The following is a 12,597-nucleotide window of genomic DNA, read 5'->3' as shown; positions in this document are numbered from 1 at the left end:
AGTAGCAAGTACTTACTGAAAACTAAAAAATTTCATTAAATTATGCCTTAGTAAGGCAGAAGAAGTACATGTTTATAAAAAATAAAAATAAAAACATGAATAGCAAAACAAATACAAGCTGGAGCAACAATGTCCTATCTATTAGCAGGTGGTGGCGGTCCAACCTTAGTTGCTAACTGAGAAGAAGGTTCAAACACTTTGTCCTTGGCTGCCTCCTTTTCCTTAGAAGCCTCTTTGGCTATTGGTGGAGGCTTAGAATGTTCAGGTGCTTTTTCCTTGTTTGGCTCTTTTTCCTTGGCCTTTATGTTTTCATTGCCAGGCTTCTTGGAGGGCCTTGAGGTGGCTTTAAGGGTACCAACATCAACAAGCTAAATAGTGTCAGGCGCTTTAGGAGCATTAGTTGCCTGGGATCTGGGCTAGGTTGTTATGCGCAATGCTAGAAGGTAGAAGATATTTTCCGTCTTCCTTAGGTCTGAAGAAGCACTTACCCCTGCCACGTTCAATGCCTCAGTCCATACCTAGAGGCAGTAACCTCGACAAACTCTTGTGACTTGGGCTCTGAGAATGTCTTCGGTCTCTTTAACCCCAATATCATAGTCATTTTGCTTAGCCCGAGCAGCATCCTCCTTCTTTTCCAACTCTTTTTTCTAAGCTTCTATTCGCTTCTTAGCAATTGTAAGTTGCTCCTCGGCCTTACGCAACTGCTGACGCTAGTCTTCGGCTTGTTTTTTAGCACCAATTAGAGCGGCTTCTACACTTTTCCTTTCCTTATCTACCTCAGTCAGTTTTATGTTGAGGTCTTTAATTCTCTTATCGGCTATAGTCAATGTCTTAATGGCAGATATGCGACAAGCCTCCTCGTCCTTTAGCTGGGCATGAGCACTATCCACCCATTCCTCAGTGATATTTATTGTCTAGATCGCCTAAAAATAATAATAATAACAACAATGTGAAGACAAAAAAGAAAGTTAAACCCTTCAAGTGAAAAAGGTAATGATAGTAAGTAAATAACTTTTGCAAGCTAATGAACTAAGCGATTTACCATAGCCAGGTCCCTTTTTAGAGTTAGGTAAACTTTATGCTTCTTTAGGGTCCTCAAGTCAGCCATGTCCTGAGGCAAAATTAGAGGTTGTTCAACGTAGCTTCCTTTCCCGTTTTGAAAATCCCTGATGGAGGAATCCAAAGGGAGTGGGGCCCCATCCAACTCAAGCATAGGATTCCAGACTGGAATCCTAGGGCGGCGATCAGCAACTATGTTCGCACCCGAGTCTTCTGGCATGTTCTTCCTTTGTGCCCCTTTAGCGACTTTTGCTCCTCTCTAGGCCTCGGGGGCAATTTCACCCTCCTCGGATGCCTCTTTCCCTTTCTTCTCCCTTTTTCTTTTCTTTTCTGGCTGTTTAGAAGGCAAAGTATGAGTATGGAGGGGAGTGGAAGGTCAAGTTTGAATAGCTACTTCAAGGGTGGATCCTCCTGCATGTGATTCCAAGAGCTCGATAAGGCTGGTGTTCTTTTTGCATTGGAGCACCATGGTTTCTGGAACGTTGGATGGCTCTTGGCTGCTACTCATTTAAGCGGAAGGCAGATATGTGAAAGTGGCACCTGGAGATTCTGTAGGAAGTTGTTGATCCAAGACCTCGAAATCTTCTTCAGAGTCTAGAACTTCAATTACTTTGACTATTCCTTCTTCGGGAGCTAAATGTGAGGAGGTTGCTTCTTCCTTGGTAACGCGTTAGGTGGGTAACTCAACTTGGTGGATACCTTTAGGTAGAGGGCTAGTAAGGAACCCAGGTACTTCGATGTTGATTTGTTGCAGCTAGGGATCCTTCACCTTGATGACGTACTTAGGGGATTGAAAACTGGTTGAGATGGGCTTATATCCAAGGATGACGTGAGTAGCATAGTTGTTTGTCCATATGGAGTTAGATCTCAGATTGGAGTATCCTGGTGAGATCGGGTTTGCTCACAAAGTTGAGATTGGAGGCTATGAAATTCTTATCTGTAGAAATCCGAAAAACAAAAGTATAATTAGAAAAGGGAATTTTTAAAAAGACTATATCCCTGAACTCTAAGAAAAGAGAGAAGAGACCATGAAATTAAAGTGTTCGCTGTAAAAAATAAATAAAAATCTTGGTCCATGCCCTTATTAGATTCGAGGAGACACGAGATAAGCCTGACATCAAGGACCCTAGTTTTAAGGTAGTACCCTATACTCTTAAGGTGTTGGCAGTTATACTCCCAGTTGACGTCGTGATGGGTGAGGTTAACCCCCATCTTTTCATTAAGGGCGTCCACACTACCTAATATCCTAAATAGGTTTGGGGAGCATTAGGTCGATCAAAGTCTATGGGCAATTAGAAAGTCCCTAGTCACCCTTCCTAAGGGGATTTTCATTCCTTCCTCCATAAAGGCGATCATAGGGATCACCACATCCCCCTCTAATCTTAGAGCATGACATTCACCAAGAAGGTAGTGCTGTATAGAGACCCTGGGTAGGATATTGTATCGAGTCTTAAAGCTTTCTATGCCCTCAGGAGTATCTACTAAGCTAGCAAACCTACCCATCTAAGGAGTAAAAGAAGATTGTTGAAGAATGAGGTGGAGATTAGGAGGCCGAGGAAGAAAGGATTCTCAAAGCCAATATGCAAGCTAAATGGTACTTATAGAGAAATAGAAAATGAGCACCTCGGACCGCTTCTTGAGAGATTGGAGATTCGAAGAAATGGAGAATTTGTGTTTCCCGTACACTTTAAATAGGAAGAGAAGATGAGTAGGAAAGTTCCCGCTCGAATTTCCATAGGAAATCTCTATCGCAAGATTCTCATCTCATCGTAGAACATGGGGGACAGAGCGTCATGTGAAGCAATTAATGGGGCGTCGTGGATGTCGAAGCGGCAAGAGCGTGTACAGAGTAGGTGAAAAGACATTACCACGTGGGAATGTTCACTGAGCGTGTGAAGTTTGGAAATTAAAATCAAAACCCCACTTTCCTCAGAAGAGAAAAAAAGGTGGAGTTTTGAGGGGCTATTATGGGGATAAATGAGCCGAGTAGGAGTATTGGGCCGTGGGTCATGCCCAAGGATGTAAGGGAGTCCGCGAATGGTCGAACAGTAAGATAAGTGTGTGGGACAACGGATCGATGACAAGGAAAAGTAATAATAAACAAATGGTGTCTCTCGAGGATCCAAACTTCCTTGGGAAGCGTTGTGGAAGGTTGGAGCCTAGTCGCCTAGAGAATATCATGAAAGAGACTACCATACTTATAAGGATAAGCTTCAAACAAAAGAGTACACAGTAAACCAAGAAATATCTGAGAAGAAGGTTGCTACCACTACATTAAATGCTTTACACCTAACCAATTGGCTGCATTTATGTGGAAATGACCCCTGAGCAAGGATATCTTAGCTCACAACCACTCACAAAGCTTCTAAGAGATTTCTGATAGGACAAGCATCCAAAAGATTGCCTACATGATCAACAAGTGGAAGGTTGGGATTGAAAATAATAGAACTATATAAGGAAATGCCCCCCCCCCCTCCCTAAAAAATAGGGTATGTAATCTAAAAAGAAAAGGAGAAAAATAATAGAACACCTTGTACTTAGATAAACTTTAGTGAATATAAGAACACTTCATCCTTAGATTTGATCGAGGAGTGTTATTCCCTTCAAATTGTGTTTTCTTATCTTTCTGGAACAAATCCTATCTATTGTGGCCCATATATGATTTGTTAAGTCTTTACCTGTAAAATCTACTCTCTAACAAATATATTGTTTTAGGCTTGTTAGGCGATCATCCATTTCTAGTGGGCTAGGGGTCTAATTCTAGTCCTTACACAAGTTATACACACACACACACACACACACACACACACACACAAAAAATCTAAACATTGAAATAGAATTATAAAAATTATACTTTCAACCCTATAATTTAGAGGTTGTAGGGGCATTGGGCCCCGGAGCCCATTATATATGTATATAATGGACCTAAGGCCCAAGCCGAGGATTGAAGGTGTCTGAGGGGGGTAAACGCTATCAAAAGAACCCATGTTGGCAAACGGAGAAGTCAGTTTAGATCATAACGGCCTAGGGGGTTGTGTCGAGGATAAAAGACTCCTCGGCTAACCAAGGCTGAGGTTTGTAGAGGTGGTCTGCCGTCTGAGGGAACGTCATGGAAACACTCAGTTGATATGGATAAGCACTATGAGAGCTTAGGATGGGGAAGTGTCCTAAAATATCTAAGGAGAAAGTTGCTTCATCTGCATTAAATGCACTACAACTAACTCTCTGACTGCATTAATGTGGAGGTGATACATTAACAATGGATTTCATTCTTACAGCTACTATATGAAGACTTATGGGAGATGCTGATAGGACAAGTATCAACACCAACCATCTAGCTTGCACGTGGAAGGTAGGAATGAAAAAGAAAGACAGTATAAAAAAAGGAGGGGGCAACGAGACATGGAGATCGTGAAATCAAGAAAGAAACACTGTAGCAATCTAGAACCAAACTTGTAACCATATTTGAGAATATTATATAAGAACCAGTCTCCTCAGACTTTGCCGAGGACATTTTTTCTTCAGTTCAAACTTGTCTATTTTCACTCTTTTGTCACTAGCCTACTTAACTTGTTGTTTGATTAACTAAAACTCAGTTTTTTAACCCATTCTCTATAAATTCATTGTTTTAGGATTTTTAGGCCTAATTCCATTTATATTTTGGGCTAGGAATTCAAATCTAGTCCTTACAAGGGTTATAACAAATTAAACCCTAAAATTTTAAAAAGTAACAAATTAAATATCAACACATGTAAATCCTAATAGTTTAATTTGTTACTTTTGAAACTATATAGTTTAACCTGTTAATTTTTTCTACCGTGGAGTTTAAGTTGTTACTTTTGAAATTACAATACTTAATTAGTTACTCAGATACTCCTTAAACTAAAGTGTTAGATATACAATTTATCCTAAGAATTATTCCATTGTATATTGAAATAAACTTAAATATCTACCATATACATGTATATGGTAGAGGAGACAAGAGGAGAATATTTTTAAATAAATGGTTAAAAAGAAAAAGAAGTAAACTTTTAAAAAGTAGTTTTTATTTTCCTTTGTTTTTTCTTGTGGCATAAAAGATACATAAGAAATGTACATAGTGTAGCATAAAATTAGTATCATTATGGAGAATGACTTCATTATTCAAACTCTATTATATGTCCAAAAAAAAGGAATATCCTTTATGATGAACTTTATTAAGCTCTTTCAAATTCTATATTAATCTATTAAGGAATTCAATCATTAGTTTGTGTGGGTTTGGGATACAACATTTTTATTGATCCCTTATTTATTGAATATTTATTAAAGTATAATATTATATAAACAAATAAATAATTTTTTTTTTTTGGTTAAAGAAAAAAAGAAACAAGGGGTTGATACTTGATAGGCTGATACCAAATATTAAAACATTTTATTTATTTATTTTTTTTTTTTGGGAGATGACATTCATTTACACTAATAGAACACGTTTGTTAATGGCATGGCGTGTGTTAATGGTGATGGACTGATGGTAACATTGGAGTCATAAAAAAAAATAAAAAAAATAAAAAAAAGAGCTCATGACAACAACCATGAAGATGTTCTCATCTTAGCGTTACTCCAGAAAATGCTAGTATGATTTACTGAACGGGCTAGAGTTCTCAACTTATATAGACGCTGATGTGGTGAGGATTGGGATAGGAGCCCAACCCTAAAAACAATTAAAATTTTATTTTGGCTTATATATATTATGTATTCATACCTTTATATTTTATAAAACTGATTTTTTTTTTCTGAGAGAGAGAGTTTCAACCTTTGACGTCCGCTCCTAATGATAGCTCTCATCATTAAACCAAGACACCAATCCGTTTTTTGTGTAGGCGGGAATTGAACCTCAAATCTGTTATACAACCATCAGAGACTTTACTAGTTGAGTTAACTGAATTTAAATATGAATGTTATAAATATATCTTTATTTGGTTGGTTTTGTCAAATATTATGGTATAATAAGTAATAATTATACTCATCAATTGCATATATTCCAATATTATAATAATAAATCCGGTTAATGAGTGTTGTGGGCTCCAAATCTGACTTGAAAAATGGTGTTTGGGCCCCAATTAATTTATAAGTGGGTTATCACGCAATCCTACCAATTAGGCTTTGAGCTTCGCCTGGTTTGACCTTCCCTGTCCTTCATTCACGCAATCCTCACCAAATTTTCCCTTAATCCCCTATGTTTCCCAGTGTTTCCCCCTCTATGCCTACCTCTCTACAAATTTTTTCCAACCCCTTACTCTTTGTCCCCCTTTCCCTTTTATAGCCTCTTGCTAGTGGGGTCCTCATTATTATCTCCCCACTTCACACTTATTCCCACGTCCCTCAGAATCCCAAGGGATCCTCATGACTTTAAAGGATTCCCTTGGAACTTGTTCCAAACGCCAATGAGTACTCGGCAGTGGACTTCCCCACAGGCACAAACTGCCCTAGGTTACCGACCCTGCTATGTAAGTGTCATGTGCCTGCTTTCCTCTTCACCCGTCGATGTCTACGCCAATCACCTAAAACTCCCTCAGCGTGGTGTCCATTTACTTGTCATCCCGACCTTAGGGTTGGGCTTGCGGTTATAAGGCTCAGGGTCAACCCCATCCACATGCATCACGACAAGTTGCCTCGACGGGCCCCAGGCCCTATTTTGGGCTCCAATTAAGTGTGCTTGTTTGGGTCTTCTATGCCCAATCCCCCACAAGTGTCTTTAGGGCATTTATTAATAAACTTTTATAAAAAAAAAAAATTTATACCACTTTTATTAGAAATATTTTTTAAAAAAAAGTTTAAAAAATAAGCTACATTTTTTTTCCCTTTCCCATAAAATTTTTATAAAAGAATAAATAGTATTTATTTTATAAAAAAAAAGTTATATCAAATACTTATTTTTCAACTTATTTTTTCCTATTTAAAATATTTGTGTTCTTTGAGGATGGCTCCCTTTAGTACGGCTACAAACAAAACAAGCTATTTATGAATAGCTTGAGTTTGTCTTGGGAACAATTTTTTTTTTATGTTTGTTTATTTAGCAAACAAGCCAAGCACATGCCCAAGCCTAAGTTTAAGATCGACTATTAATCAAACCAATCTCAAATATAATAAATTGTTTGTGAACAAGAGAATCAATTTAACTATGTACAATATTATACTTTTAAACGTATAATTGTCTAAAAATATATTTATATAAACTTGAAATTAGATTATATACGCTTATAAATAGGTTCATATGATATTAAGTTATTATTGTTGTAATTTATTAATAATAAACAGTTTTATACGTAGTAAAAATTCATAAATATATGAAGGAAAATAACTTAGCCATAATTTTATTATATATGGAAAAGAATAAGTTAATCAAGTAGCTCATGAACAAGCTTGACACTATTCTAGGGATGGCAATTTAAGCTCAATCCGTGGGTACTCGGTCTGGCCCGACCCTAATGGATCAAATTTTACCCGACCCGATAAATAATAGGGTTGGGTATGGGTTAAAAAAAAAAAAAAAAAAACCCAAAACGAGTCCGGGTCGGGTCCGGATTTTAGTCATACCCGGCCCAAACTCAACCTATATACATATATAATTTAAAAAAAAAAAAAAACCTACTGCCCTAGTATAAATACTCTCTTTCATTCATTTCAAACTTCATTTTCAAAAGCTCTCATCCGCCTCCTCTCTCTTTCTCAAGCTCTCAAGATCTTTGCCACCCTCTCTCTCGCTAAAGTTCTCACTGTTGGCCACCCTTTCTCTCTTTCAAGCTCTTACTGCCGGCCACCCTTTCAACCTTAGACACTCCCTTCACGGCCTTGTTTAGCCTTAGGCTCCTCACCTGGTTTAGCCCCATGGCCTCACATAGCCTTGCCACCCTTTACCTCTCGGTCCTCTCTCACTCTCACTCTCATTTTCTCTCAACCGACACTCACCTTGTCACGGAGGAGCACAAATCTCGTGGTGGTTGCTGTTTGTCACGGAGGAGCTTGGGATTGTTAGATTAGATCTGAGAGAGATGAGATGATCGAAGGACGGGATTGTTTTTTCTATTTGTGATTTGTGTTTTTTTTTTAGTAAAAAATTTGTATTAACAAAGAATGGCCAAAAAAACAAGTTGATTTGTGTTTCTGTTTATGTTTATGTTTGGGATTGTGATTTGTATTTTTTTTTTTTTTTTTTTTTTATGAGTGAAAAATCTGTATTAACAAAGAAGAGCAAAAAAAAAAAAAAAAAAAAAAAGCTAAGTTGTGTTTCTATATATGATTGGGTTTGTGATTTATGTTTCCGTGGTTGTGATTTCTGGATGTAAAATTGATTTTTTTTTTTTTAAAGATTGGGTTGGTTTAGGCCATGGCTTTAGATAAGGCCCATAATTGCTGGACGGGGCCCATGGGGCCCAACGGGGCGGGTTTGGAGCCTAATTAAAAAATTCTTTCCTTAAACAGGCTGGGTTCGGGTTTCGGGGCTGGGACCACGGGTCAGGTTTGGATATAAAGAAATCTGACCCGTTGCCATTCCTACATTATTCAACAATAAAATGAAACTAGAATAAACTTGCAATTTTATTTAGTAGTGAGTTCCAATTTGACTTGTATTTGAAAAAAAATTAAATAAATAAGTCTAAATTTTTAATACTTAATTCTATTTGACTCGACTTGGTTTAGCTTATTTACTCCCATAACTTAGAGCATTTACATTTAAATTTCTATTTTAGCAACACACCTGCTCAAATTGAGCTTTACTCGGTGTGTGTTGTTAAAAATTTTAGCAACCATGAACAGTAAGTTTGTATATATATACAACCTACTGTTCATGATTGTTATGAGCATCCACACTAATGCTTCTAAAATACAAAAAGTGATAAAATTTACACAATTTTCCTTCAAAACTACCCACATTAGTTGGTGTAAAAATGTGTATATTTGCACATTTGCTACAATAACCGTGCATATTTGCACAGTTACTGTAGCTGTGTATAATAATACTTTATTATTTTTTCATCTCTCCTTTGTCAGACTTCTTCTTCCCCCAACGTTCACAACAACCTAGTAGCAGAACATAAGAAGAAGAAGAAGAAGGAAAAAGAAGAGGATAAGCACCCAACCACCAATCCAGCACCACCACCACCACTACCACCACAACGTACCACCACCCAACCAACACCAACACAAACCATTTGAACAGTTGATAATTCACCACAAATTTGACCCAAAATCAACAGAAAATTAAACCAAGATCAACACAAGCAATTAGAGCATCTCCAAGAGCATCGGTATCTGGCTTTATTAGCCAAAATTTGGAGATTTTGTGTACTGTATATGCTCCAACAACTTCGGTATATTTGGATTTTTTTTTTGGCTAATGAACAGTAGCCCATCAAGTCTGTTCATTCTTCAAATACATTTTTTCTATTATAATAATTATGTGTTGAATAAAAAAATATTGGAAGATGTGTAGTTGTTAAAAAAAGAATAAATAATGAATGAAAAAAAATAATATTTAAATGAGATAGCGAATCTGTTGGAATGTGTATTTGAAAAAATGGATAGATAAAGGTAAAAGTCACTGTTCATTTTCCAAACAGTACAAAAATTTGATGAATCTGTTGGAGATGCTCTTAGAAAACCCAACTCAAAATCAAGCCAAACCCACTGAAAAATCCAACACAAAATCAATCAAAAGTCAAAACTCACCGGGAAACCCAACTAAAAAACAATCCAAATCCACCAGGAAACCCAACTCAAAATCAATTCAAACCTACCAGAAACCATCCTAAACCCAAACCAAAATCAAACCAAACCCAACGGAAAACCCATGTGAATAACCCAACGAAGTTGGATCTACCACTCGATTTGCTACCGCCTAATCTTCCACTATTGCTGCAGCCACCAGATCTACTGCCATGTGTGAGTGTTTGGATTTGGGATATGAGAAAGGAAGATAGTTGAGGGATGATTGAGAGAAAGACTTGGAATTGATATTTGAGAGAGATATGATTCAGATGAAAAGAGAAAGATATATAAATGAAATAGATAAATATTCATAAATAATAATAAAAAAGAATAAATAATATTATTTAAATAAAATAGATCATAAAATAGATAAACTGATGTGGGTGTTTTGAAAAAGTGGTAGTGTAAAATAGAAAAAATTTAACCAAACTGATATGAATGCTCTAAATATAAAAATATATAAAAGAGGAAAGAGAGTGAAGAGAGAGAAAATAAATTGATATTTAGTTTATATATTATTTTAATGGGTTGGATTTAAAAATAAAAGTAGAAATATTGAGGAAGTTATAAAATAAGTTGATGAAAACTAAATAAAGTAGTTTTTTTTATTTGTAAAATAGATGAGATGTAAATTCAAAACTCTAAATTCTAATCATAGCTGTCTCTTCCTGCTTCCATCATTCCATCATGTGCTGAAACAGTTGTCCACAATTTCTCTCCTAAAATTCCACAAAATTATGTGGGTCCACGAATTAGCCTTTCAAGATTGCATGATTAGTTGTCAAACTGATAACCCACGAAGGTGGACGGTACGATAGGGACATAAAAGTAAGTGGCTGGTCAGCTTATTTTAGAGGAGCTATCTAAGCAAATTGGTGGGCCATTACTTTAGCAGTTGTGCTAGTGCTATATAAAATGACATAATTTATGTCACAACTCACTTATGTAACAAGTTATAAGCGGTAGAAAAGTGGTAATAGGTTTATGTAAAGTCACCTTTCTACTATTTATAACTCATTACATGAATAAATTATAACACAAATTATACAATTTTACATAATTTATGTCACAACTCACTTATGTAACAAGTTATAAGCGGTAGAAAAGTGATAATAGGTCTATGTAAAGTCACCTTTCTACTATTTATAACACATTACATGAATAAATTATAACACAAATTATACAATTTTATGTGACACAAGCATTATTCTTGCTTTAGTCATGGCCGGTAAATGCTAATGCTAATGCCTCACTTCCCAACTTCTTTTTAACAGTCCCATCTTCTAATTCTTTTCCTTAAAACACTTTCCAACTTTTCAAGTAAAAAAATATATTAAATAGCATGAAAACGGAATCCTTTACTATTTAGGGTTTGGCTCTTATCCCAATCCTCACCACGTCAGCGTTTACACCACGTTGTGATGTGGGCCGGTTGAGGGGTTTTTATTTTTTATTTTATTTTTTATTTTTTATTTTTTTTTTCGGTTAAGGGAAATACAAATAAAACTATCTCACCCTATCAGTAAGTACAGAGTTAGAAGTCTTATCATACAAAACACCAGCAGCATTCAAATTGACAAAATACAAAACATTAGGACTAGGAGGATTATCAAACACCAGAAACTCCTCAGCCATGTTGCTACCCATTCTTCCAAGTGCATCAGTGCACCTATTCCCTTCCTTGAACACATGTACCACTCGGGTTTGGAGGAACTTGCTCAGCAAGTATATGCAATCATTAAGAAGAGAGAGATGCTGGATCTCATTCCAAACCACTTCTAACATTATTTTATTTATTTATCATTATAGATTCTAAAATGTGAATCGAATATTAATTGTTTTTCTTTTTACATTTTTATGTATTATGTATCATAAAATACATAAATGTTGTATAAAATTTATGAGAAAAATTATAAATATACATATATAAATTATATAAACCTTAATATAGGATTTTGTAAATAGAAAAGAAAAAAACAGTTGACTTTTTTGATTGTTTTTTATTTCATAAAAATGGTATCAATTTTTTTTTAAAAGTAATTCATTAACAAATACCCTAAGGACATTCGCTAATCAAATCCAATTAATTTTTATTTGTATTGATGGACCGGGCTTAGAATTGGGCTCACATTATACTTGTATTAGTGGGCTTAGTGTTTCCTACTAAGGGTAGTTCCTGGCCAAGCGACCCAACGACACCCCTTAACCCCCATGGATTCTCTTTCTTTCCTCTCTAAGTGGCTCTCCCTCTTGATGGTACCAGCTCTAACTCTCTTTTCCTCTCTATTTTCTCCTTTACCTTGCCAACCCCCATTCTTCATTGAATTCTGCTATTTATAGCTTGAGGCTTGTGGGGGTTTCATGATTACATTCTGGTCTCACTCAATTCTGCCTCCAAAAGATCGCTCGGCAGCAATACTCCCTAAGGCAATACCAAGCCACTGGGGAGGTATGTTGTTCCGAGCAAATGCACTCCTGAACAGATCATAAATGGCTGGAGATGGGCCTGTCTATCACGCACTCAATAACAATATGGACTTACTATGAGGTTTAGGCTCAGTTTTGGCTCTTAAGAATGTTCGGGCCAAGGCTCAATGGGCCTATGGCCATGCCCCGTACAATAGCCCCCACTTGATTCGTGTCCGGTCACCGGGAGTGAATCAAGGACAACCCAAAAGGTGCCAGAGACTCCTCGAGAAGTCCAACCGTCAATCATTAAATGAGCAGGACAGTTATTAATGTCCTCTCAAAAGCAGCGCTATGACGGCTTTTCTAGTCTGAGCGTAATCA

The sequence above is a fragment of the Quercus suber genome, unplaced genomic scaffold (genome assembly GCF_002906115.3).
Source record: "Quercus suber isolate HL8 unplaced genomic scaffold, Cork oak 2.0 scaffold_49, whole genome shotgun sequence".
Taxonomy (NCBI): domain Eukaryota; kingdom Viridiplantae; phylum Streptophyta; class Magnoliopsida; order Fagales; family Fagaceae; genus Quercus; species Quercus suber.
The sequence above is the reverse complement of the archived record's forward strand: the minus strand, read 5'-3'. Positions refer to the sequence as shown.